Raw genomic sequence first — 26,436 nt, forward strand, 5'->3', positions numbered from 1 at the left:
ACCAGGGTTTGGACACATGTTTGGAGTCCGGTCAGCTCTCCTTTTTTACCCCACGATAGGCCCGTCTCTTTCCAGAAGGTGAGCTGCGTAGGGGGTCCGGATCAGAACTCGGGGGCTGCGACCCATTCAGGGTCGCGCGGCTCGGTGATGTAAAACCACCCCGATTGCCGCCCCTTTAGGGTCTCCACGAAGGAGCCCTCGAGCCATAGGACGTTGGGCATATTGCCCACCATGGCGCCTCCGCACTCCGCCTGGGTGCCGCGCACCACCTTCGACTTGACATTGAAAGTCTTGAGCCATAGGCTGAAATGGGGGCGGATGCGGAGGAAGGCCTCACACATGACGATAAACGTCGAGATGTTGAGGACAAAGTTCGGGGCCAGATCGTGGAAATCCAGGCCATAGTAGAACATGAGCCCCCGGACAAATGGGTGGAGAGGGAAGCCCAGTCCGCGGATGAAATGGGGGAGGAACACCACCCTCTCATGGGGCCTAGGGGTGGGGATGAGCTGCCCCTCTTCGGGAAGCCGGTGCGCAATGTCGTTAGACAAGTATCCGGCCTTCCTCAGTTTTTTGATGTTTCCCTCCGTGACGGAGGTGACCATCCACTTGCCTCCCGCTCCGGACATGACTTGAGAAGGCTGAGGTGGGGTGTGCGGACTTGGGTGCTGGAGCTTGAGTGCGCGGAAATGGATAGGCAAAGGAGGAAGAAGGCGTGGATGAAAAGGTGGATCCTTATCCCCTTATATGGGTAGACGCGACTATGCTTCCCCACCAGCCTGGTAAAACTAGCTTATCTCCCGAGCGCTGTAATCAATGGCGCGGTTGGGTTACCCACGCCCGTATTGATGAGAATCCCGGAATAAGGGGACACGATCTCTGCTTTGACAAGACGTGCCAAGTAAACCGCCTCGCTAAACGTGCTGAGGTGGGACAGTAAAACGATTCGAATGAAGACTTGGTCGTGGTGTGATGTCATGCTACGGAATGTGTCAGCAGATTAGATTTGTGTAAATATTATTCTCTCTATGGCAATGTGTGGAAACTTATTTTGCAGAGCCGGACACTACCTTTGTGTTCAAAATCTTCTATGAAGTACTTGGAGGAGGAACCCGCCTTGCAATGTCGAAGACAATCTATGCGCCGGACTCGTCGTCATTGAAGCCTGGTTCAGGGGCTACTGAGGGAGTCTTGGATTAGGGGGTGTCCGGATAGTCGGACTATACCTTCGGTCGGACTCCTGGACTATGAAGATACAAGATTGAAGACTTCGTCCCGTGTCCGGAAGGGACTTTCCTTGGCGTGGAAGGCAAGATTGGCGATACGGATATGTAGATCTCCTACCATTGTAACCGACTCTGTGTAACCCTAGCCCTCTCCGGTGTCTATATAAACCGGAGGGTTTCAGTCTGTAGGACGAACAACAATCATACCATAGGCTAGCTTCTAGGGTTTAGCCTCCTTGATCTCGTGGTAGATCTACTCTTGTACTACCCATATCATCAATATTAATCAAGCAGGACGTAGGGTTTTACCTCCATCAAGAGGGCCCGAACCTGGGTAAAACATCGTGTCCCCTGCCTCCTGTTACCATCCGCCTAGACGCACAGTTCGGGACCCCCTACCCGAGATCCGCCGGTTTTGACACCGACACACCTCTTTTTACTAATCTTGATTCTATAATTTTTAGATCAATATAATTGAGATTTGTATAGATAGCACACAGGAGCAAAACCAAGTGGTAGGTTTAGGGCATCCACAATGTGTAGCCAAATGTGAAAATAGCTTTTGGCATCGATGGGAACCATTATGGACGATGCTGCCAAAGCCAAAAAGGTGGAACCGAAGCTCCCTGATTGATTGATTGAAGGAATAGAAAAATGCAATGTCTCTCCTCTTGCTCCCATGCTTGGACGCATGAACAGTATAGAGCATAGAGTCTACTCCCCGTTTCCTTCTATCACAAATCACAAAGCATTGAGGCATCAAATCACAAAGCATGGACGAAGCAACCATCATTTCACTCTTCGCCGACTCCGCTTCTCCATCGTCTTCTTCGAGAAACCACCTCACCGCACTAAGTTGGACGGACGACGATGTTGTGTACTAGTAGTACTAGTACATTTATGCGTCCTTTGGTTCAATGGACTTCCTGAATGCAAATAAGGCGGTTGTCTCGGCTTGCAGGCAGCACTTGCGTCTGGTGGTCTCCCTCAACAGTGTTGTCCGTCGAATGCACTTCGTCAAACCACAACGTTCGAGATATCGTTGACGTCACCGCAATGGGGAAGGAAGTCAAATAGTTACTACCTCCATTTTTTGCACACAAGGCCAGTATATCAAAATTACAATTTGCAAAATGCCACTAACACTAATCGAGGCAAAATTGACGGGGTTTGCCTCGTACTAGCAACCAAGGACATTAATATACCCTTGCATGCATGCGGAAGTGAGAAGGTTGGTTTGCATGGCGCTGCATTAATCAAGCGATGAGGAGTGAGATGGTTAGCTCTTTGGGCTTTGGAGAAAAAAATACGCATTAATTGACACATCAAACGGGGATTTGTATTGATTAATCCCACGAAGGAAAACCCCGCCTTTCTTTATTAACGCCAGTACTCCTAGTACGTACGTACTTATCCTGTTTGGGTCTAGGCCTTGCATTGCCATACTTCGCCACACATTTTTGCCAAGCTTGCCTAAAGTTTTTAAAATGAAAAGGAGGTACACTTGCGCACGGCTGTCGCGTTCGCACCGCACCCTCACACGGTTGCTCCTGCACGCCGCAAACCCAACCAAGGGAACGCACCCTCACTAACACGTGCTGGGAAAATATCCCATGATACAAACTATCACATGATACCATGGTACCATGTCATAAAAATTAAATTTGCATCCTTCAAAAAATTCAAAGAAAAATTGTGAATGTTCACTAGACATATGTCTACTAGCCCTAAAAAATTCAATTTCAAATTCGATATACACATTGAGAAATAAAAAAGACAAATTCAACATGAATAGTGTCACAAAAGACAAAACCAGAAATGTCACTATTCACATTTGGATTTACCTTTTTTGTTTCTCCTTGTATATTTCGATTTTGGATCTAAAAATTTTAGGGTTTGTAGGAACATGTCTTCTACACATTCATGATTTTTCTCGGAATTTTTTGAAATACCAAAAATTGTGTTTTTAAACATGGTATCATGTGATATCTTCCCGATACGTGCTACCGCATGTGAACAAACCAAATCAGCCATCCTACCACTGACACATAATTTTTGTTCATACAGTATGTTTATCCAACCACATGTTGGGGAGGATCCGTACGGCCCGTGCGGTGGTCTGTTGGGGAAGAAGAAGAGGTTAGGAAGAAGGGTTAGGAGATGTAGGATATTCATCCAACAGCCTGGAATGGTAGACTGGACCAAATGATGAAAGTCAGGTGACTTGCATAACAATATACGTTTTTACACAGCAAAAGATCCCTAAAAACAACAACATGAAGAAAAACTATCACTTCTCGTGGAACGAAATGGCCTCATAGTCTTAGGCTCGCGGCATGAACCAGCCGTAGCTGCCGACGTGTGTCTCCGCACCGTGGTTGTCCTCGGCCTCCAGCTACTCGTTCACGCGGAGCGTGCTGGCGCTTTGCACGGACGAGAGCACCGCCCGGTTCAAGTCGAGGACGTCCGGTTCTGCCTGTAGGAGGGCCTCGATGGCAGCGGCATCCGCATGCTCTGCGTCGAGTTGAGCCTCGCCGCCCGGTTCCGCTTGCAGGAGGGCCTCGATGGCAGCGGCATCCGTGTGCTCCGTGTCGAGTTGAGCCTCCGCCGCCCAGTTCAAGTTGAGGACGTCATGTTCCACCTGCAGGAGGGCCTCGATGGCAGCGGCATCCACGCGCTCTGCCTCAAGTTGAGCCTCCGTCGCCCGATTCACATCCACGACATCCGGTTCCGCCTGCAGGAGAGCCTCTATGGCAGCGACATGCACGCGCTTTGCGTCGAGTTGAGCCTCTGCTTCCCGGTCCTCCTTTAGTATCGCTAGGTTGGACCGTTGGTCCGCCTGCACCATGGGGGACCCGGACGCCGGCACGAAGTCGACGTCCATCGTCTCATACCTATCGGGGGCCTTCTGCGCCGTGACCTCCACCATGAACATTGGATCGGCTTCCTCCTCCTCGTAGCTTGGCTCCAGAGAACTCGGGATTGGCTCGCCGCAAAGCGAGCTTGGGAACGGAGGTCTGTGGCGCCGACCGCCGCCGCGATTTCTGCGCGGTGCTCCGGCGTCAGCATCTTGTAGTACGTGATCTTGCGGCACACTATGGCTTCCCGACGAACTAGGGGACACTTGATGCGGGCTAGGGGATCGAAAGGTGGGGACTGGGCTGGAGAGGAGGTGTGGTTTTGGGGCAGTGGCTGGCGTATGCTGAGCAGCGAAGGTTCTGGTGTGAATAGTGGTTCTAGTGATGACCGGTCAATCGGTTTTGACTGTACATTGCTCTTGTCGCGTTCGCGTTGTATCCCGGCACGCTGGACCCTGCACGTCGCTCATCGAATGGAACACGCTTCGTCTTGTGTTTTCGCTCGCTTGTGGGACCACAGTTGAGAGCAAACCGACGTCCCTTCCCCTTCCCCGCCCGCGTCATTTATACTACCACTCCCTCCGTTTTATGCGGAGTAAATAAAAACAGAGGGAGTATACTACGGATGAGGATCCCCTGATGTGGTCGAACCCATTGAATAACTGACATGCGGGGCCTAGCAAGCATGGGGTCTGCCAGTAAGTGAATGAAAGGGAGGGTAAGGCAGGGATACCAATGTCAGAGGATCCACTTCCACTACTACTCCCTCCTTCCATCTACAGGGCCTAATGCATTTTTCGAGGCTAACTTTGACCAAATGTTAGAGTAATAATATATGACATGCAACTTACACAAAGCATACCGTCAAATTTGTATGTGAAAGGAGCTTCCAATGATATAATTTTTCACATTATACATCTCATGTACTATTAATCTTGTCACTAGTCAAAGGCGGTTTTGAAAAACGCATTAGAGCATGGTTAATAATATAGCCAGCCGATGGCTATAAGGAACTGCCATGTCATCTATAGCCATCATCTATATGCACTCATACAGTAGTGTGGGCTATTTCCCGCACAAAAATATATAAGGTTGGCTATTGTATTAGTACTTTTTTCCATCTCATCTCTATCTCTTTCTTCATATTTATTGTATTTAACTAGGAATGCGTATATAGTTAGGCTCTTGCATGAGGGCTCACTCCCTTTACTTTCTTACATCTCTCTCCTCCACATAGGCCCTATATAAATGGAAGGAGGGAGTACTATGACCACTGCATACTCTACTACATATGTTGTCAGTACTCCACTAGTACTATTGTTTTAACACCTTTAGCTGCTTGATCTACGAATGGAGGGATTCAAGCTTATTTTTGTTAACCGAGATCAAACGACTAACAAACTGGATTTGAAGTCACCTGTCGTAATAGTACCTGTGGGTTCTTTATGTGGAGCCTTCAAATGCAATAGCTAGCTGCCCAACGGCCAATGCCACAGGCAAATCTCCATTTTCCAACTTATACAACTCTTTAGGGTCCAAAGATACTCGCGAGATAGGGAGCTTAAAAAAAGTTACTATTGGACTGGCTATACATGGCGAAATCCTAGTAGGAAGAGCATGCGCGAGAATAAGAACATTCACGTGGTTGAAAACAAATTGGAAACCATGTATGTTTGAATACAAATCTAGGAGTACGTATGAATCTAACAATATTGATTGGGTGTTGTTGAATGTTGATACTTTTTTCTGTAAGTTTGATCAAAGTAGAGATACTTTGACTACACATAAAACTTATATGTAAACTACTAGAAAGGATCGGAGGGAGTATATTGTATGTTCAAGAGCGAAACGAACATTGCAGACCCTTTATATATGATTTGTGGATGCTATGATCACCGGTTCAAAATTTCGAATCTGCCTTACGTATCACACATGCACCCACTCGTTCTCTCTCGATTTCATCTGGGGGTCCGGAGATCGATTGAAAGAGGACTAGGGTGGGTACAATACGTTCATTTTGCTTATGAACGTACAATATACTCCCTCTGATCCCCACAGACACCCCCCCCCCCGCCGGTCATTTCTTCATAGAAACGGACCAAACCTTTATCTCCTTACACGACACGCAAATTGACCTCTCAACATCAATCGATCTCGTCAAGAAGTGTCGGGGCATGAACCGAATGGGATGTCAAAACTAAGACGGGAAGCGACACGTAGTATAGGCAGAGTGAAACTTTAAATGAACCATTTGTTTGTATGCATGTCGGACAAATTACAACATTGGAAATACAAGCATGGTCTAGGACCACATGTGAGAGAAACGGCACCGCAGTACCGCCGTCGTCCGATCCAGGGGTTTCCCTCGAAGCAACATGAGTGGGTCGACAACAGTTACACGACGATGCCTTCGTCAAGGTAATGACACAAAACGCCGCCATCACCTGCTAACGCCTTGGTTTTCACCGGCAACTATGTCTCCCCAACTCACAGCCGGGACTAGATGATGGATCTTGAGATCTGACCATCCAGCCTCAGGTCGACTACCTCCGACGAAGGAGGTGGCCGCCACCACCACGCCCAGGGCTAGAGCCCCTGACGTCCTCGTGTTGGAGGTCGAGCCTAGTGGCAGCATGCCATTGAGGGAATAAGGATGGTACACGACAGCAGCTTGTGCGACTCACCGAAGCCCATCTGGGATCAGATCGGGCACCCAAGCCGCCGCTGCATGACCCTTCGCCATACGCCACCACCTGCATGCCGAATCTGGCCACCGCCGCCCAGCGGCACTGTCGTATGTCTGGCCGGCATGGACCGCCGCTCCCTGATCAGATCTGGCCGGGAAGAAGCGTCATCGCCACCGCTGCAGCGCAGAAGCTTAGCCTGCGAGCCCCGACGGCGGTGGTGGTGAAAGAAATATGCCCTAGAGGCAATAATAAAGTTATTATTTATTTCCTTATATCATGATAAATGTTTATTATTCATGCTAGAATTGTATTAACCGGAAACATAATACTTGTGTGAATACATAGACAAACAGGGTGTCACTAGTATGCCTCTACTTGACTAGCTCGTTGATCAAAGATGGTCATGTTTCCTAACCATTGACATGAGTTGTCATTTCATTAACGGGATCACATCATTAGGAGAATGATGTGATTAACCTGACCCATTCCGTTAGCTTAGCACTTGATCGTTTAGTATGTTGCTATTGCTTTCTTCATGACTTATAGATGTTCCTATGACTATGAGATTATGCAACTCCCGTTTACCGGAGGAACACTCTGTGTGCTACCAAATGTCACAACGTAACTGGGTGATTATAAAGGTGCTCTACAGGTGTCTCTGAAGGTACATGTTGGGTTGGCGTATTTCGAGATTATGATTTGTGACTCCGATTGTCGGAGAGGTATCTCTGGGCCCACTCGGTAATGCACATCACTTAAGCCTTGCAAGCATTGCAACTAATGAGTTAGTTGCGGGATGATATATTACGGAACGAGTAAAGAGACTTGCTGGTAACGAGATTGAACTAGGTATTGAGATACCGACAATCGAATCTCGGGCAAATAACATACCGATGACAAAGGGAACAACGTATGTTGTTATGTAGTCTGATCGATAAAGATCTTCGTAGAATATGTGGGAGCCAATATGAGCATCTAGGTTCCGCTATTGGTTATTGGCCGGAGATGTGTCTCGGTCATGTCTACATAGTTCTCGAACCCGTAGGGTCCGCACGCTTAAAGTTACGATGACGGTTATATTATGAGTTTATGAGTTTTGATGTACTGAAGGTTGTTCGGAGTCCCGGATGTGATCACGGACATGACGAGGAGTCTCGAAATGGTCGAAACATGAAGATTGATATATTGGACGACTATATTCGGACACCGAAATGGTTCCGGGGGTTATCGGATATATACCGGAGTACCGGGGGTTACCGGAACCCCCCAGAGGCTATTGGTCCTCATGGGCCCAACTAGTGGAAGAGGAGAGGCGGCCAAGGGGCAGCCGCGCGCCCCTCCCCCCCCCCAAGTCCGAATTGGACAAAGAGGGGGGCAGCGCCCCCCTTTCCTTTCCCCCTCTCTCCTCCTTCCCCCTTCTCCTAATCCAACAATGAAAGGGAGGGAGTCCTACTCCCGGTGGGAGTAGCACTCCTCCTGGCACGCCTCCTCCTGGCCGGCCGCACCTCCCCCTTGCTCCTTTATATACGAGGGCAGGGGCGCCCTAGATACACAACAATTGATCGTATGATCTTTTAGCTGTGTGCGGTGCCCCCCTCCACCATAGTCCACCTCGATAATACTGTAGCGGTGCTTAGGAGAAGCCCTGCGTCGGTAGAACATCATCATCGTCACCACGCCGTCCTGCTGACAAAACTCTCCCTCAACACTTGGCTAGATCAGAGTTCGAGGGACGTCATCGGGCTGAACATGTGTTGAACTCGGAGGTGCCGTGCGCTCGGTACTTGATCAGAAAGATCGTGAATACGTACGACTACATCAACCGCGTTGTGCTAACGCTTCTGCTTTCGGTCTATGAGGGTACATGGACAACACTCTCCCCTCTCGTTGCAATGCATCACCATGATCTTGCGTGTGCGTAGGAATTTTTTTTAAATTACTATGTTCCCCAACAGTGGCATCCGAGCTTGGTTTTATGCGTAGATGTCATATGCATGAGTAGAACACAAGTTATTTGTGGGCGATATAAGTCATACTGCTTACAGCATGTCATACTTTGGTTCGGCGGTATTGTTGGATGAAGCAGCCCGGACCGACATTACGCATACGCTTACGCGAGACTGGTTCTACCAACGTGCTTTGCACACAGGTGGCTGGTGGGTGTCATATTCTCCAACTTTAGTTGAACCGAGTGTGGCTACGCCCGGCCCTTGCGAAGGTTAAAACAGCATCAACTTGACAAACTATCATTGTGGTTTTGATGCGTAGGTAAGAACGGTTCTTGCTAAGCCCGTAGTAGCCACGTAAAACTTGTAACAACAAAGTAGAGGACGTCTAACTTGTTTTTGCAGGGCATGTTCTGATGTGATATGGTCAAGACATGATGCTAAATTTTATTGTATGAGATGACCATGTTTTGTAACCAAGTTATGGGCAACTGGCAGGAGCCATATGGTTGTCGCTTTATTGTATGCAATGCAATCGCCCAGTAATGCTTTATTTTATCACTAAGCGGTAGAGATAGTCGTAGAAGCATAAGATTGGCGAGACGACAACGATGCTACGATGAAGATCAAGGTGTCGCGCCGGTGACGATGGTGATCATGACGGTGCTTCGGAGATGGAGATCACAAGCACAAGATGATAATGGCCATATCATATCACTTATATTGATTGCATGTGATGTTTATCTTTTATGCATCTTATTTTGGTTTGATTGACGGTAGCATTATAAGATGATCTCTCACTAAATTTCAACATAAAAGTGTTCTCCTTGAGTATGCACCGTTGCCGAAGTTCGTCGTGCCCAGACACCACATGATGATCGGGTGTGATAAGCTCTACATCCATCTACAATGGGTGCAAGCCAGTTTTGCACACACAGAATACTCAGGTTAAACTTGACGAGCCTAGCATATGCAGATATGGCCTCGGAACACTAAGACCAAAAGGTCGAGCGTGAATCATATAGTAGATATGATCAACATAGTGATGTTCACCATTGAAAGCTACTCCATTTCACGTGATGATCGGTTATGGTTTAGTTGATATGGATCACGTGATCACTTAGAGGATTAGAGGGATGTCTATCTAAGTGGGAGTTCTTAAGTAATATGATTAATTGAACTTAAATTTATCATGAACTTAGTACCTGATAGTATCTTGCTTGTCTATGTTGATTGTAGATAGATGGCCCGTGTTGTTGTTCCGTTGAATTTTAATGCGTTCCTTGAGAAAGCAAAGTTGAAAGATGATGGTAGCAATTACACGGATTGGGTCCGTAACTTGAGGATTATCCTCATTGTTGCACAGAAGAATTACGTCCTGGAAGCACCGCTACGTGTACCACCTGCGCCGGCAACTGCAGACATTGTGAATGCCTGGCAGCCGCGTGTTGATGACTACAAGATAGTTCAGTGTGCCATGCTTTACGGCTTAGAACCGGGACTTCAACGATATTTTCAACGTCATGGAGCATATGAGATGTTCCAGGAGTTGAAGTTAATATTTCAAGCAAATGCCCGGATTGAGAGATATGAAGTCTCCAATAAATTCTACAGCTGTAAGATGGAGGAGAATAGTTATGTCAGTGAGCATATACGCAGAATGTCTGGGTATAACAATGACATGATTCAATAGGGAGTTAATCTTCTGGATGATAGTGTTATTGACAGAATTCTTCAATCACTACCACCAAGCTACAAGAGCTTCATGATGAAGTACAATATGCAAGGGATGGATAAGACAATTCCCGAGCTCTTTGCAATGCTAAAGGCTGCGGAGGTAGAAATCAAGAAGGAGCATCAAGTGTTGATGGTTAATAAGACCACCAGTTTCAAGAAAAAGGGCAAAGGGAAGAAGAAGGGGAACTTCAAGAAGAATAGCAAACATGTTGCTGCTCAAGAGAAGAAACCCAAGTCTGGACCTAAGCCTGAGACTGAGTGCTTCTACTACAAGCAGACTGGTCACTGGAAGTGGAACTGCCCCAAGTATTTGGCGGATAAGAAGGATGGCAAGGTGAACAAATGTATATGTGATATACATGTTAATGATGTGTACCTTACCAGAGCTCGCAGTAGCACCTGGGTATTTGATACTGGTTCTGTTGCTAATATTTGCAACTCGAAACAGGGACTACAGATTAAGGGGACACTGGCTAAGGACGAGGTGACGATGCACGTGGGAAATGGTTCCAAAGTTGATGTGATCATCGTCGGCACGCTACCTCTACATCTACCTTCGGGATTAGTATTAGACCTAAATAATTGTTATTTGGTGCCAGCGTTGAGCATGAAAATTATATCTGGATCTTGTTTGATGCGAGACGGTTATCATTTAAATCAGAGAATAATGGTTGTTCTATTTATGTGAGTAATATCTTTTATGGTCATGCACCCTTGAAGAGTGGTCTATTTTTGATGAATCTCGATAGTAGTAATACACATATTCATAATGTTGAAGCCAAAAGATGCAGAGTTAATAATGATAGTGCAACTTATTTGTGGCATTGCCGTTTGGGTCATATTGGTGTAAAGCGCATGAAAAAACTCCATATTGATGGACTTTTGGAATCACTTGATACTTGCAAACCATGCCTCATGGGCAAGATGACTAAAACGCCGTTCTCCGGAACTATGGAGCGAGCAACCGATTTATTGGAGATCATACATACTGATGTATGCGGACCAATGAATATTGAGGCTCGCGGCGGATATCATTATTTTCTCACCTTCACAGATGATTTAAGCAGATATGGGTATATCTACTTGATGAAACATTTGAAAAGTTCAAAGAATTTCAGAGTGAATTGAAAATCATCGTAACAAGAAAATAAAGTTTCTACGATCTGATCGTGGAGGAGAATATTTGAGTTACGAGTTTGGTTTACATTTGAAACAATGCGGAATAGTTTCGCAACTCACGCCACCTGGAACACCACAGCGTAATGTGTATCCGAACGTCGTAATCATACTTTACTAGATATGGTGCGATCTATGATGTCTCTTACAGATTTATCGCTATTGTTTTGGGGTTATGCTTTAGAGACGGCCGCATTCACGTTAAATAGGGCACCATCAAAATCCGTTGAGACGACGCCTTATGAACTGTGGTTTGACAAGAAACCAAAGTTGTCGTTTCTTAAAGTTTGGGGCTGCGATGCTTATGTGAAAAAGCTTCAACCTGATAAGCTCGAACCCAAATTGGAGAAATGTGTCTTCATAGGATACCCAAAGGGGACAGTTGGGTATACCTTCTATCACAAATCCGAAGGCAAGACATTCGTTGCTAAGAATGGATCCTTTCTAGAGAAGGAGTTTCTCTCGAAAGAAGTGAGTGGGAGGAAAGTAGAACTTGATGAGGTAACCATACCTGCTCCCTTATTGGAAAGTAGTTCATCACAGAAACCGGTTCATGTGACGTATATACCAATTAGTGAGGAAGTCAATGATGATGATCGTGAAACTTTAGATCAAGTTGTTACTGAACCTCGTAGATCAACCAGAGTAAGATCCGCACCAGAGTGGTACGGTAATCCTGTTCTGGAAGTCATGTTACTAGACCATGATGAACCTACGAACTATGAAGAAGCGATGGTGAGCCCAGATTCCGCAAAATGGCTGGAGGCCATGAAATCTGAGATGGGATCCATGTATGAGAACAAAGTATGGACTTTGGTTGACTTGCCCGATGATCGGCAAGCCATTGATAATAAATGGATCTTCAAGAAGAAGACTGACGCTGACAGAAATGTTACTCTCTATAAACCTTGACTTGTTGCAAAAGGTTTTCGACAAGTTCAAGGGATTGACTACGATGAGACCTTCTCATCCGTAGCGATGCTTAAGTCTGTCCGAATCATGTTACCAATTGCCGCATTTTATGATTATGAAATTTCGCAAATGGATGTAAAAATTGCATTCCTGAATGGATTTCTAGAAGAAGAGTGGTATATGATGCAACCAGAAGGTTTTGTCGATCCAAAGTGAGCTAACAAAATGTGCAAGGTACAGCGATCCATTTATGGACTGGTGCAAGCCTCTCGGAGTTGGAATAAACGCTTTGATAGTGTGATCAAAGCATTTGGTTTTATACAGACTTTTGGAGAAGCCTGTATTTACAAGAAAGTGAGTGGGAGCTCTGTAGCATTTTTGATATTATATGTGGATGACATATTGTTGATTGGAAATGATATAGAATTTCTGGATAGCATAAAGGGATACTTGAATAAGAGTCTTTCAATGAAAGACCTCGGTGAAGTTGCTTATATATTGGGCATTAAGATCTATAGAGATAGATCAAGACGCTTAATTGGACTTTCACAAAGCACATACCTTGACAAAGTTTTAAAGAAGTTCAAAATGGATCAAGCAAAGAAAGGGTTCTTGCCTGTGTTACTAGGTGTGAAGTTGAGTAAGACTCAATGCCCGACCACTGCAGAAGATAGAGAGAAGATGAAAGATGTTCCCTATGCTTCAGCCATAGGCTCTATCATGTATGCAATGATGTGTACCAGACCTGATGTGTGCCTTACTATAAGTTTGGCAAGGAGGTACCAAAGTAATCCAGGAGTGGATCACTGGACAGCGGTCAAGAACATCCTGAAATACCTGAAAAGGACTAAGGATATGTTTCTCGTTTATGCAGGTGACAAAGAGCTCATCGTAAATGGTTACGTTGATGCAAGCTTTGACACTGATCCGGATGATTCTAAATCGCAAACCGGATACGTGTTTACATTGAACAGTGGAGTTGTCGGTTGGTGCAGTTCTAAACAAAGCGTCATGGCGGGATCTACGTGTGAAGCGGAGTACATAGCTGCTTCGGAAGCAGCAAATGAAGGAGTCTGGATGAAGGAGTTCATATCCGATCTAGGTGTCATACCTAGTGCATCGGGTCCAATCAAAATATTTTGTGACAATACTGGTGCAATTTCCTTGGCGAAGGAATCCAGATTTCACAAGAGAACCAAGCACATCAAGAGATGCTTCAATTCCATCCAGGATCTAGTCCAGGTGGGAGACATAGAAATTTGCAAGATACATACGGATCTAAATGTTGCAGACCTGTTGACTAAGCCTCTTCCACGAGCAAAACATGATCAGCACCAAGATTCCATGGGTGTTAGAATCATTACTTTGTAATCTAGATTATTGACTCTAGTGCAAGTGGGAGACTGAAGGAAATATGCCCTAGAGGAAATAATAAAGTTATTATTTATTTCCTTATATCATGATAAATGTTTATTATTCATGCTAGAATTGTATTAACCAGAAACATAATACTTGTGTGAATACATAGACAAACAGAGTGTCACTAGTATGCCTCTACTTGACTAGCTCATTGATCAAAGATGGTTATGTTTCCTAGCCATTGACATGAGTTGTCATTTGATTAACGGGATCACATCATTAGGAGAATGATGTGATTGACCTGACCCATTCCGTTAGCTTAGCACTCGATCGCTTAGTATGTTGCTATTGCTTTCTTCATGACATATACATGTTCCTATGACTATGAGATTATGCAACTCCCGTTTACCGGAGGAACACTTTGTGTGCTACCAAACATCACAACGTAACTGGGTGATTATAAAGGTGCTCTACAGGTGTCTCTGAAGGTACATGTTGGGTTGGCGTATTTCGAGATTAGGACTTGTCACTCCGATTGTCGGAGAGGTATCTCTGGGCCCACTCGGTAATGCATATCACTTAAGCCTTGCAAGCATTGCAACTAATGAGTTAGTTGCGGGATGATATATTACGAAACGACTAAAGAGACTTGCCGGTAACGAGATTGAACTAGGTATTGAGATACCGACGATCGAATCTCGGACAAGTAACATAGCGATGACAAAGGGAACAACGTATGTTGTTATGCGGTCTGACCGATAAAGATCTTCGTAGAATATGTGGGAGCCAATATGAGCATCCAGGTTCCGCTATTGGTTATTGGCCGGAGACGTGTCTCAGTCATGTCTACATAGTTCTCGAACCCGTAGGGTCCGCACGCTTAAAGTTACGATGACGATTATATTATGAGTTTATGAGTTTTGATGTACCGAAGGTTGTTCGGAGTCCCGGATGTGATCACGGACATGACGAGGAGTCTCGAAATGGTTGAGACATGAAGATTAATATATTGGACGACTATATTCGGACACCGGAATGGTTCCGGGGGTTATCGGATATATACCGGAGTACCGGGGGGTTACCGGAACCCCCCCAAGGCTATTGAGCCTCATGGGCCCAATTGGTGGAAGAGAGAGGCGGCCAAGGGGTAGCCGCGCGCCCCTCCCATCCCCCAGTCCGAATTGGACAAGGAGGGGGGCGGCGCCCCCCTTTCCTTTCCCCCTCTCTCCTCCTTCCCCCTTCTCCTAATCCAACAAGGAAAGGGAGGAAGTCCTACTCCCTGTGGGACTAGGACTCCTCCTGGCGCGCCTCCTCCTGGCCGGCCGCACCTCCCCCCTTGCTCCTTTATATACGGGGGCAGGGGGGACCCTAGAGACACACCAATTGACCGTTTGATCTTTTAGCTGTGTGAAGTACCCCCCTCCACCACTACAAAAAAAATACACTTCCGTGATGATACATGTTTGTCACAGTAGGTCGCGTTTTTTGTCATGCATGTACATCCATGACGATTTTATGACAGAATCATGATAGTCATACATGTGCTGTCGTAGAAGTGTTCCATGACATTACCAAAATTATTATCACGGAAGTGTGCACTTCCATGACGATAAATCACGCGTCACAGAAGTGCTTTCGTCAAGGGTGACCGACACGTGGCATCCACCGTAACGGAACGCCGTTAAGCTATCGGGTCGGGTTTTGGATGCGGTAACCCATTAACAGCCCCGACCAATGGGGATTTTCCACGTGCAAAATCATCATTGGCTGGAGGAAACACGTTCGGCTCATCGTTGGGACAGATGTCATCCACTCATTGGATAGAAGGCGCCTATAATACGTTGACACATGGCACGGCCCAACAGAGGCCCATTCCTGTGAAAAGGCAGGCCCGTTTGACTTGGTCAAAAGGTGGCAGGTCGGCCCATGGAAAGCCTATTAATGGCATGTTCGCATATAGCTCATTTACAGCCCGCTAACCCAAGGCATGTTACGCCCAATCCGAATTAGGCCCAGTAGCGTCATCTGGGCCATCCAATATGATTCCAGCCCATTTTCACTTCTGGCCCATGTATGGCCCATGACGTCTTTTGGCTCATATGAGGCCCTATGTAACTCTTGGCCTATTAACGGCCCATGGTGAAACTGGCCCGTAATGAACAGTGTATCACTTTACACCCATTAACGGCCCGTGGTGAAACTGGCCCGTAATGAACAGTGTATCACTTTATACCCATTAACAGCCCGTTATTCCGCTGGGCCGTTTCCAGCCCATGTTATCTTTCGGCCTTCTCAGAGCCCATTTATTCTTGGGCCCATTTCCAGCATTCGTTTACTTACGGCTCATTACTGTCATTTTCTGCTTGTGGGCCAAATTCAGCCCGTGGTTACAGTCGGCCCGTTTGTGGTCCGTTAATACGTTGGGCCGTTTTCATAGCATCATCAAATACGGCCTATTAACGATGGCCCATTATGGTCGGCCCATGAACGGACAATTCCAACTCTAGCCCGTTTACAGCCATAATGCGGCCTGTTATTGGCCCATGTTTGGCCAATCGATCATACGGCCCGTATAAGGCCCATTGATGATATGGCCCGTAGAAGGCCCATTGTTTCTACGGCCCGTAGAAGGCCCATTGTTTCTATGGGCCGTAGAAGGCCTACTATTTCTACGGCCCGTAGAAGGCCCACTGTTTCTACGGCCCGTAGGAGGCCCAGTGTCACTACAGTAAATATTAGCCCATGGTTATTGTGGCCTAGTTTTAAAAAATAGGTTATTGTAGCCACTAGCAAACCACAGAAAAAGAACTGCACTGACTACAAGCAAACAAATAAACAAGACAACAAGGAAATAAATAAGCAAGCAACTTATGCTAGGCTATCACGGCTATTACACATATTACATCCACTGGGCATCAAAGTTCGCCACCAGTGCAAATATAGGGAACAAAGCAGCATATAAACGCCGCTTCAAAACAAGTCCAGAACTGAAACCACTTCAGAAGAGTTTAAGAAACAATATCCTGGGTACCCATAATGCTGGTAAGATGCTTAGCAAGCTTATTAACTTTCTCTCGTTTGGCGCTTAAATCCTCCAGTGCTTGCTGTTGCACAAGAAAGTATACATCTGAATTCTGCAGGGACTTCCTCAGTCCTTTGGCTTGTTGCCGCAGCACAGCTGACTGATGCCTTTCAGCTTGTAGCTGAGACTGAAGAAGACAAAGTGATTCAGGCAGCGAGTTTGAAAAGCTTGTGCCAGCGGTACTGGCCAGTAACTCGAACACTACATCAACGGAGGACTGTGGGGTTTTCTCACTATCTACAAGATCATTTTTATCCCCTTTCTTGGAGACCAACAGGGTTGTCTCACTATCTTGAACCTTATCTGCATTACTTCCTCTACCATTGCATAGTGGGGTGCTCTTCTCCAATATTCTGTTTGCATACTACAAGAGAAACAAGCAGACACATCACAGGTTTAGCTTGTAGTATACGAAACTCATTTTGGTAAACCGGTTCAGTAGTAAGGTGGACAGGATAATAGCATGAAACAAACATATATCTATGTACTATTGTCACTGTATTGTCCATATCATTGTAGTTTATGTTCCCTAATCAAGATAGAGACACAGTTCAACTCATATATTTTTAAGACACAGCAGCATAGACAGAATATAAGTGTGAGAAACTACACAGCATTGGCAGCACTTGTAATGTGCATCACATGAGAACATAATTCTTTATACAACTTAAACTAAAATCAAATAGAGCAAGAAGTTAGAACAGCAATCCAGTTAAAGAAATAGGTTTAAAACATACCTATTGCACCATTGGAGTTTCAGTTGGATCCTTCAAATTTGAAAGTAGTTGGTATGAGTAAATACAGTGATGCAACAGCAAAGGAGTATGGACCATAGCTACGGAATCTGACCTGAGAACAGTTGCTCTTCTGCTTTAAACGTGGAGTTTGGGTTAGCTGTGGTGGTCTTTGTGCTTTGGGCACTACAGTAGCTTTACAAACTGCTCGTGTGGGGGTACTCTGTGGTGGACATGGTGCTTTGTCAACTATAAGTGGGTTACTATCCGCTGGGGTTGCGGTTAGATGGGTTGTAGCTGGTTCTGTGCCCAACGGTGTAAGTGTGCAATCTGGAAGAGTCTCGATTATGTGTGGTGGGTCTAGTTTGTGGGCCAGTACAACCATGGTTCTATCTGCATCGACGGGTAGCACTGTCTTTTGTGAAGAACGGGTTTTTGCTCCCTTAGATACTGCCATCACCCCCTCCAATTCAAATGGCTGATAAACAAGAAAAGAAATTGAACGTACATACATTGTATGATAGACAGATGTGGTAATTCACATATATGTTGTCTAACCAAACAGGACAGCAAGACACAATTCCACATATATGATGCCTAACTAAACAGGATAGCATGACACAGTTTCAGATATATGATGGATAACTTAACAGGATATAATGGCATAATTCAACATATGATGAGTACCTAAACAGGATGACATGACAAAACTATATGATGTCTTTCTAAAATAGGTTGGGATGAAATAATTCACATACATGTTTTCTAAGTATACAGGATGGCATGATATAATTGACATAATTGATTCATATACTAAGCAGCTGGCACTCGCATGTATGATCTCTAAACTAAGCAGATAGAATTCAATATTGTGCATATGATGTCTAAACTAAGCAATGCAAGACACCATATGCATCATATGAGAAATATAAACATTGAAACTTAGAGCATACACCTCAAGTAGGATATAGGACTGGTCATCTATCTCTGAATCCTCATCTGAGGAGCTCCCTATAACCATCGAAATATATGCTTCAACAGGTACCATTGCCTGCTCTGAAGACCTTGTTTTCACTCCAGATTTTTCCATAACCGGCTCAAATGGCTGATACACATGAATAGTAGTTCAATATACACAGATTGTCGACAAATGGAATACGTAATGAAAAAAAGATGGCATGAGATAATTCACATATATGATGCCTGGCTCCATGGCGGTGCATAATTCACATATATGATAACTGGCTAAAAACATGGCATTGCATAATTCACATATCTGATATAGAAAGCAAACAGGAGGCATTCACACAAAGCATGTCTAATCTAAGCAGATGGCATGGCAATGCAAGACACCATATGCATGATATGAGCAATATAACCCAGCCAAGTTAGAGCATGCACCTCGGGGAGGGGGGGGGACACGACTGGTCATCTCTCTCCGAATCCAACTCTGATGAGCTATCTATAACCAGCAAGAAATCTGCATCGACAGGTAGCACTGACTGCTCAGAAGACCTTGTTTTCACTCCAGATTTTCCCATGACCGACTCAAATGGCTGATGCACAGGAAGAGTAGATGAATATATAAACATTGTTGACTTGAATACATTTTGGAAAAAATATGGCATGATACAATTCACATATACGATGACTGGCTAAACAGGATGGCATTGCATGATTCACGTATATGATGCCTGGCTAAAGAAGATGGCATTGCATAATTCCCATATACTCCCTCCATTCCTAAATATTTGTCTTTTTAGATATTTCAAATGGACTACCACATACGGATGTATATAGACATATTTTAGAGTGTAGATTCACTCATTTTGTTCCGTATGTAGTCACTTGTTGAAATCTCTAAAAAGACAAATATTTAGGAATGGTGGGAGTATGATATAGAAACCAAACAAGTGGCATTCACACAAAGCAAATCTAAACTAAGCTGATGACATATAAGATGTATAATGTAAGCAATGCAAGGCGCCATATGCATGATATGACCAACATCAGCATGCCATGTTAGAGCAAACACCTCAGGTGGTAAACAGGCGTGGTCGGCTCCTTCTGAATCTCCATCTGAATAGTTATCTTCCTCTGGAATACAATCTGGAAATGCAGGAAGGGGGCCACTTCGCCCACCATGGAGCGGCATCTGCATGACATTATGTTCACACGCAACGGTCTTCTCTTTTTCTCTACATGTTCGGTATGATTGTGTACACTATCTCACATGCATAATAAAAAGATTTTGTAATGCCTAAGGGGTGCATGCAAAAATCAAGACTGATGGTAGCAAACGAGTGGATGGATCCAAAACTAATGATAGCAGGTAGATTATAGCTTCAGTTTAAAAAGATACACAATGGATCTCTATTGTTTGTTGCCCACCCAACATGAACCACATAGAAGACCCCAGATGAACCAGATAGTAGACAGATACTATTCGTTGCTGGCTCGATATGAGACCCATGGGCAATTCAAAACTCAAGATTGAACGATAAAGTAGCAGGTAATAATAACCGATGTATAACGTAAGCAAACACGAAAGACTGCGACCTCTCTTCCGGAATTGTGTAGTCCTCAGGTTCATCTGCTTAGTCGATGATGGTAATGCAGTTGGCGTGGCTGCCGGCAATGGGGAAGATGATCTGAGGCGGCGAAAGGAAGTCTGCAGGGGGGATCTCTGCTGTAGTGAACGCTTCTGTCGATGGTGCACCTCAGGTGGGGTGGATGACGGCATTGCAGGAGCAGGACATAACACATAGAGTTTTCTTTGACACCAATCTGAAAATGAAGTAAATCTGTAAGGGCTCCTTAGAATTGGAGGATTCTATAAACGCAGGGACAGGAAAAACACAGGAATAGGATAGGAATGCACATGCAAAACAGAGCATTTGGAAACATAGGATTTCAGTCAACCTGGGTGTTTGGCTCACATGAATAGGAAGAACAGAGGAATAGAGAAACAAAGTGATGCGACGAGTGTACAACCTCTTTGGCATAGCCTTGTGGACCTCGGCATCATTGGATTGGACGTGGAGGATGGTGATGATGCTGGTGTGACTATCGGAGGCGGGGAAGAAGATCCGAGGCCTCTGGAAACGGCGCCGAGGGTACTCCTCCGCTGTGATGGACGATTCCATCGTTGGAGCAGCTCCGCTAAGGTGTACGGCGACGAGGCTGAAGCATGACAAGACAGATAACATTAATCTGAAGTGGGGCCCTAATATCATCTGTAATAGATGATGTAAAATACATCACCAACAAGTGCTAGATGTAAAACGCATCAGCCGCACCACGGGCGCTCCGACAGATGCTGTAAGTACTGTTCACTCTGAACATAACTGAAGAAAATGAACTTCAGAGTCAAAACTGAATTTTACTGTCGAAACTGATTGAACTAGTAACAGAGCATTGCAATAGATGTTTAGGGCGTTCGAGCACTAGTAGCAGAGAAGCAGTGATCTAAATCAGCAGACACTCGAGCAGGGAACGCACTAGCAGAGAGCAGTCATGCAGTAGCACCGCGAGCGAGTGCTAAAGTAGCAACTCCTGTAGCTGCCGGAGGTCGTGCAAAAGCAGCAGCAGTGCAAGCGAGAGCAAGAGCAGAGCAGTAGCACGAACGAAAGTAGGAGCAGTGCAGCAGCGCGACCGACAACAAGAACAGAGCCGCAGCGCGAGCTAGAGCCGGAGCAGCTGCAGCTAGTGCCGTTGTGGAAGTCGCCGCCGAGGCAGAAATGACATGGGGGAGACACCATGGATGATGTGGCCGGCGACGGCGTCGTTGATGGAGACACGCCATGTCTGCTCGGTATTGAGCACCGGCAGCCCCGTGAGATCGAATAAAAGATAAAATGCAGTGGTGAGTGCAGAACCTCCTTGGTGGCGCCGAGTTGGCCTCGGCTTCATCGGAGGAATTGGTGAGGGTGCTGCGGTTCCGGTGGGGCAGGTCAAGACGGCGCTGTGGGGATTGAGTTGGCGCGATAGACGAGGTGAATGTCGGGGCAGCTCCTTGGAGGTGGAGGACGGGGCGGCTGATCCGGCCGGATGACAAGATCGACAACGAATCGTCATCCAGTGCGGTGGATGAGGGACGGCAAGCTGTTGCGGTGGACGACGTAGTCGGGGAAGAGACTTCGGCTGTGCGGCGGTCGGGAGGCCGACGGAGGAGCGTGGGGTTTCGCGGGTTTTGCGGCCTCGGTGTACGAATGGGGGGGCGAAGAGGAAGGGGGAGCCAAGCTTAGGGACGCACTTGTCCGAAATGTAGGGTAAGTTACCAGCGTACCCCCACCGGTTTTGACACCGCGACGTGGAGCTTAATTTCCGGCTGAGGGGTAGAAGGGGGATTTCGCGTATCTGGGCTGCGGGAGCGATTTCGGATGAGGAGGGAGTTCTCGCGCGCGTCCAAATTTCGGGATAACAAGGCGCGACGCGGGTTGAAGAAGCGGGAGTTTCAAAGTAGGTGAGACAAAAGATACTCAAGCTTGAAAATTTCGGGATAACAAGGTGTGGATTCCTTGTTCGGCAGAACAAACTTAACGTGTAAAAAAACAATTCATACAAGACACAAGAGAGTCATGTCCCCTTTTACTATATTGCTATAGATGCCATTGAAAAAACTACAAGAAAAATGTAAAAAAATCGGGAGAACAAGATTACCCTGCACAGTACCAAATCGATTCGCACTTGCGTCAACAACAACAAAAAACAAATCAATTCCCACCAAAGAAAGAGTAATGTCCCTTTTTATATGATTACAGATGCCATGATCTCGAATTTCAATTTTTGAATCCACGTTATGTTGAATTCGAATATATCGTTAGGTGACCTTGCGGTTTATAATTGATGTAGTAGTACATTTTGATCTTCCATCATATATGAACATTTTACTCCACCATGTGAACATATGTATTGTCGTCTACCATATGGACTAAATTTGAATCAATTTTCCTTATTTGAATATGATTGTTGTCAAGTTATACAATAATTTAAATATTATCTTGATAACAAAAAACATACATATAGTAGTAATCATATTTCACTATGAACTACATGTACCATACGCTCTGCAATTCAAAAATTTGTAACCATTTTATATTGAATTCAAATCATAGTACATTATTGGTCTAGATAGCGAGATGTTTGGGATAATCTAAACCCTGTTTTCATACGTATAATTTTTGGCTGAATTGGGACAAGTTTTGGTATAAGCCTCTTGCAAAACCAGAGATTCTCTCAACAAGCCTCGTGGTTCCGAGAGGGAACGTGTCACCTTTGTGTGCGAAACGATATACGCTGCCTCCCCCCTGATTTTATTTACAGAGGCAACATAGAACTATATGAGTGCCCTGTTAAATTTTGGAATTATTTCGGGTTCATTTGGCCTTTTTATACATTAATTGAGTTTCTGGACTTTTAATGTGCATAATCTAAATATGAATTGCATGCACATGCTCCGGTGCACCAAAGTGGGTTGAAAAATCACATGTGTGTCCGTGGTTGAATTTCTAGGTCCCATGGAAGAAATGAGAATGAAATTCAAACATCTGGGCATCATGACTCGGCCGAGAACATCGAGAAACTTTGATTTTAAATTCATGTAAATCCAAAACTCGCCTGGAAATCATGAAACTTGGCATGGTGTCATGTCATGGCACTAACATGTTGTGGTAAAAAATTGGGCCAATTTGGAAGCTCGTGGTTCTAAGAGGGAACGTGCCACCTTTGAGTGTCAAATGATATACGCTGCCCCCCTTGAGTTTCTTAACAAAGGCAACATAGAACTACATTAGTGCCCTGTTAAATTTTGGAATTATTCCGGGTTCATTTGTCATTTTTTATACATTAATTGACTTTCTGGTCATTTAATGTGCATAAGTCAAATTTGAACTACAAGCACATGCTCTCGTGCACCAAAGTTGGTTGAAAATCACATTTGTGTCCTCGGGTGAATTTCTAGGTCCCATGCAAGAAATGAGAATAAAATTAAAACATTTGGGCATCGTGGCTCGGCCGAGAACATTGAGAAACTTGTTTTCAAAATTCTGGTAAATCCAAAACACGTCTGAAAATCATGAAACTTGGCAGATGTCATGTCATGGTACTACCATGTTGTGGTAAAAAAATTGGCCGAATAGGAACATATTTTGGTATAAGCTTCTTGCAAACCGAAGCTTCTCTCAAGAAGGCTCGTGGTTCTGAGAGGGAACGTGCCACCTTTGAGTGCGAAACGATATACGTTGTCCCCCTTGAGTTTATTTACAAAGGCAACATAGAACTACATGAGTGCCCTGTTAAATTTTGGAATTATTCCGGCTTCGTTTGGCCTTATTTACACATTAACTGAGTTTTTGGTCATTTAATGTGCATAATTCAAATTTGAACTACAAGCACATGCTCCCGTGCACCAAAGTTGGTTGAAAAATCACATTTGTGTCCTCGGGTGAATTTCTACTCCCACCTTCCATCTATATAGGTCCTAATGCATTTTTCGGGGCTAACTTTGACCAAACGTTAGAGCAATAATATATGACATGCAACTTACACAAAGCATACCTTCAAATTTTTATGTCAAAGGAGCTTCCAATAATATAAATTTCATAGTATACATCTCATGTGCTATTAATCTTGTAAATAATCAAAGGTTGTCTTGAAAAACACATTAGGCCCTATATAGATGGAAGGAGGGAGTAGGTCCCATGCAAAAATGAGAATAAAATTCAAACATCTGGGCATCGTGGCTCGGTCGAGAACATTGAGAAACTTGGTTCTAAAATCATGAAACTTGGCATGGTGTCATGTCATGGTAGTACCATGCCGTGGTAAAAAAAATTGGCCGAATAGGAACAAATTTTGGTATAAGCTTCTTGCAAATCGGAGCTTCTCTCAAGAAGGCTCGTGGTTCTGGGAGGGAACGTGTCACCTTTGTGTGCATAATTCAAATTTGAAATACAAGCACATGTTTCAGTGCACCAAAGTTGGTTGAAAAATCGCATGTGTGTCCTCGGGTAAATTTCTAGGTTCCATGCAAGAAATGGGAATGAAATTCAAAATTTTGGGCGTCGTGGCGGGTTGGAAACATTGAGAAACTTAGTTTTTTAATTCCTATAAATCCAAAACATGCATGAAAATAATGAAACTTGGCTTGGTGCCATGACATGGCACCAAAATGTTGTGGTAAATTTGCAGTCCGATTTGTGAAGGCGCACACATTAACAATCAACAAAGTCATTTTGGAACAAGTGTTGTCACGTTACAATCGGAAACACCAGTATTATTGAAACCATGGGCGTTCTACTTACTTGTACCATTTACGTGCCGCCACACGTCCCCATTTTCTATTAGCTAGGAGGCGCCGTGCAAGGTAGCTATTTGAGTACAAGAGGCGTGCGATCAGACCCCTGCGCGTGCTTATCGGGAGGAGAGCCCTTTGACCTCCATCTGTCGTCCACCTCTCTCCCAAGGTCTCCATTACTGGCGCCCGAGCCTCTGTTTAATGGCGTGGCTATGTCTCACTCGACTGAGATTTAAGAGAGAAAAAAGAAAATCTGAAAGCACGGATCTTGATGTAAGATCCGATGGACCTATATAGCATCTACTGCGACTTATAGCGAGACTGATGAATATATAAGGGCGATTAATTTTTTTTGATCAAAGAAGGGCTTGCCCCTTTCGATTTTCATTACTGAAAACCATCACAATTCACAAGAAGTTCATCACAACTCCAGCCTAACACGAAGGACTAAAAGCTACCAGATTGAAATCGCAACATCCCAGGAGGCCAACAAAGGCCAAACATCCGCGCTAGAACCCAACATTTCACAATCGACGACACAATCCACATCCTAAACCGATTATTACATCAAAAGAAACCAGGAAACTGAAGGAAGCCCAGCAGCAACTAGAAGAACAGCAACGCCAGGGTTGCCACAGCAAGAGTTTTCTTCATTCCAGCCTCGCAACATTGATCTTCCACAAAATGATAAGGACGGTTAATTGTATTACATAATTAGAAAGATAATTAAAAAAGCCACATGCGGCTATGCCCGAAATACACAAGGGCAAAAGAAGAAGGAAGACAAGGATCTGGCTCGTTGATCTCTACTTTCTTGATGCGTTGCTGCAGGCCGCGGGAACTAGTCTTCACGGCGAGCGGCGATGAGCTCTTTCGTGTCCTCAAGACACTGCTTGAGAACATCCACGGATTCCTCCACCAGACTTTGGCGCTCGTTGCGGAGCATGTCATTCTCGTCCATAAGTTTATTGACGATGACACCGGTCCTCTTCAACAAGGCACTGGTCTCCTCCTGCTGGTCTGCACTTCGGACGATCTTCTCCCTTAGCAAGTCGCGCTCGGCCCGGAGCCTCTCATTGCCCTCACTTAGTTTCCGGATGACACCGATAGCCTGTTCAAATGAGGCTTTCATGTCGTCCTACAACCTCGCCCAGCCAAAGATCTGATCCATCTGGCTATGGACGATCGCATGCATGCGCCTGTAGCAGTCGTCGCCTGCCCGCGAGAAATTATCCCAGGCCGTCGCGGCGCGGCGGGACATCTCTGCTGCATTCGTGGCGCGGCGGGACATCTCTACTGCTTCCGCGGCGCGGCCGGACCAGTCTGCTGCATCGACAGCGCGGCGGGACCTTTGTGCTGCTACTTCCACGCGACGGGACATGTCGGCTGCTCTCGCAGCGAGGCGGGACATCTCTCGTGCTT

This window comes from Triticum dicoccoides, chromosome 2A (genome assembly GCF_002162155.2).
Source record: "Triticum dicoccoides isolate Atlit2015 ecotype Zavitan chromosome 2A, WEW_v2.0, whole genome shotgun sequence".
NCBI lineage: Eukaryota > Viridiplantae > Streptophyta > Magnoliopsida > Poales > Poaceae > Triticum > Triticum dicoccoides.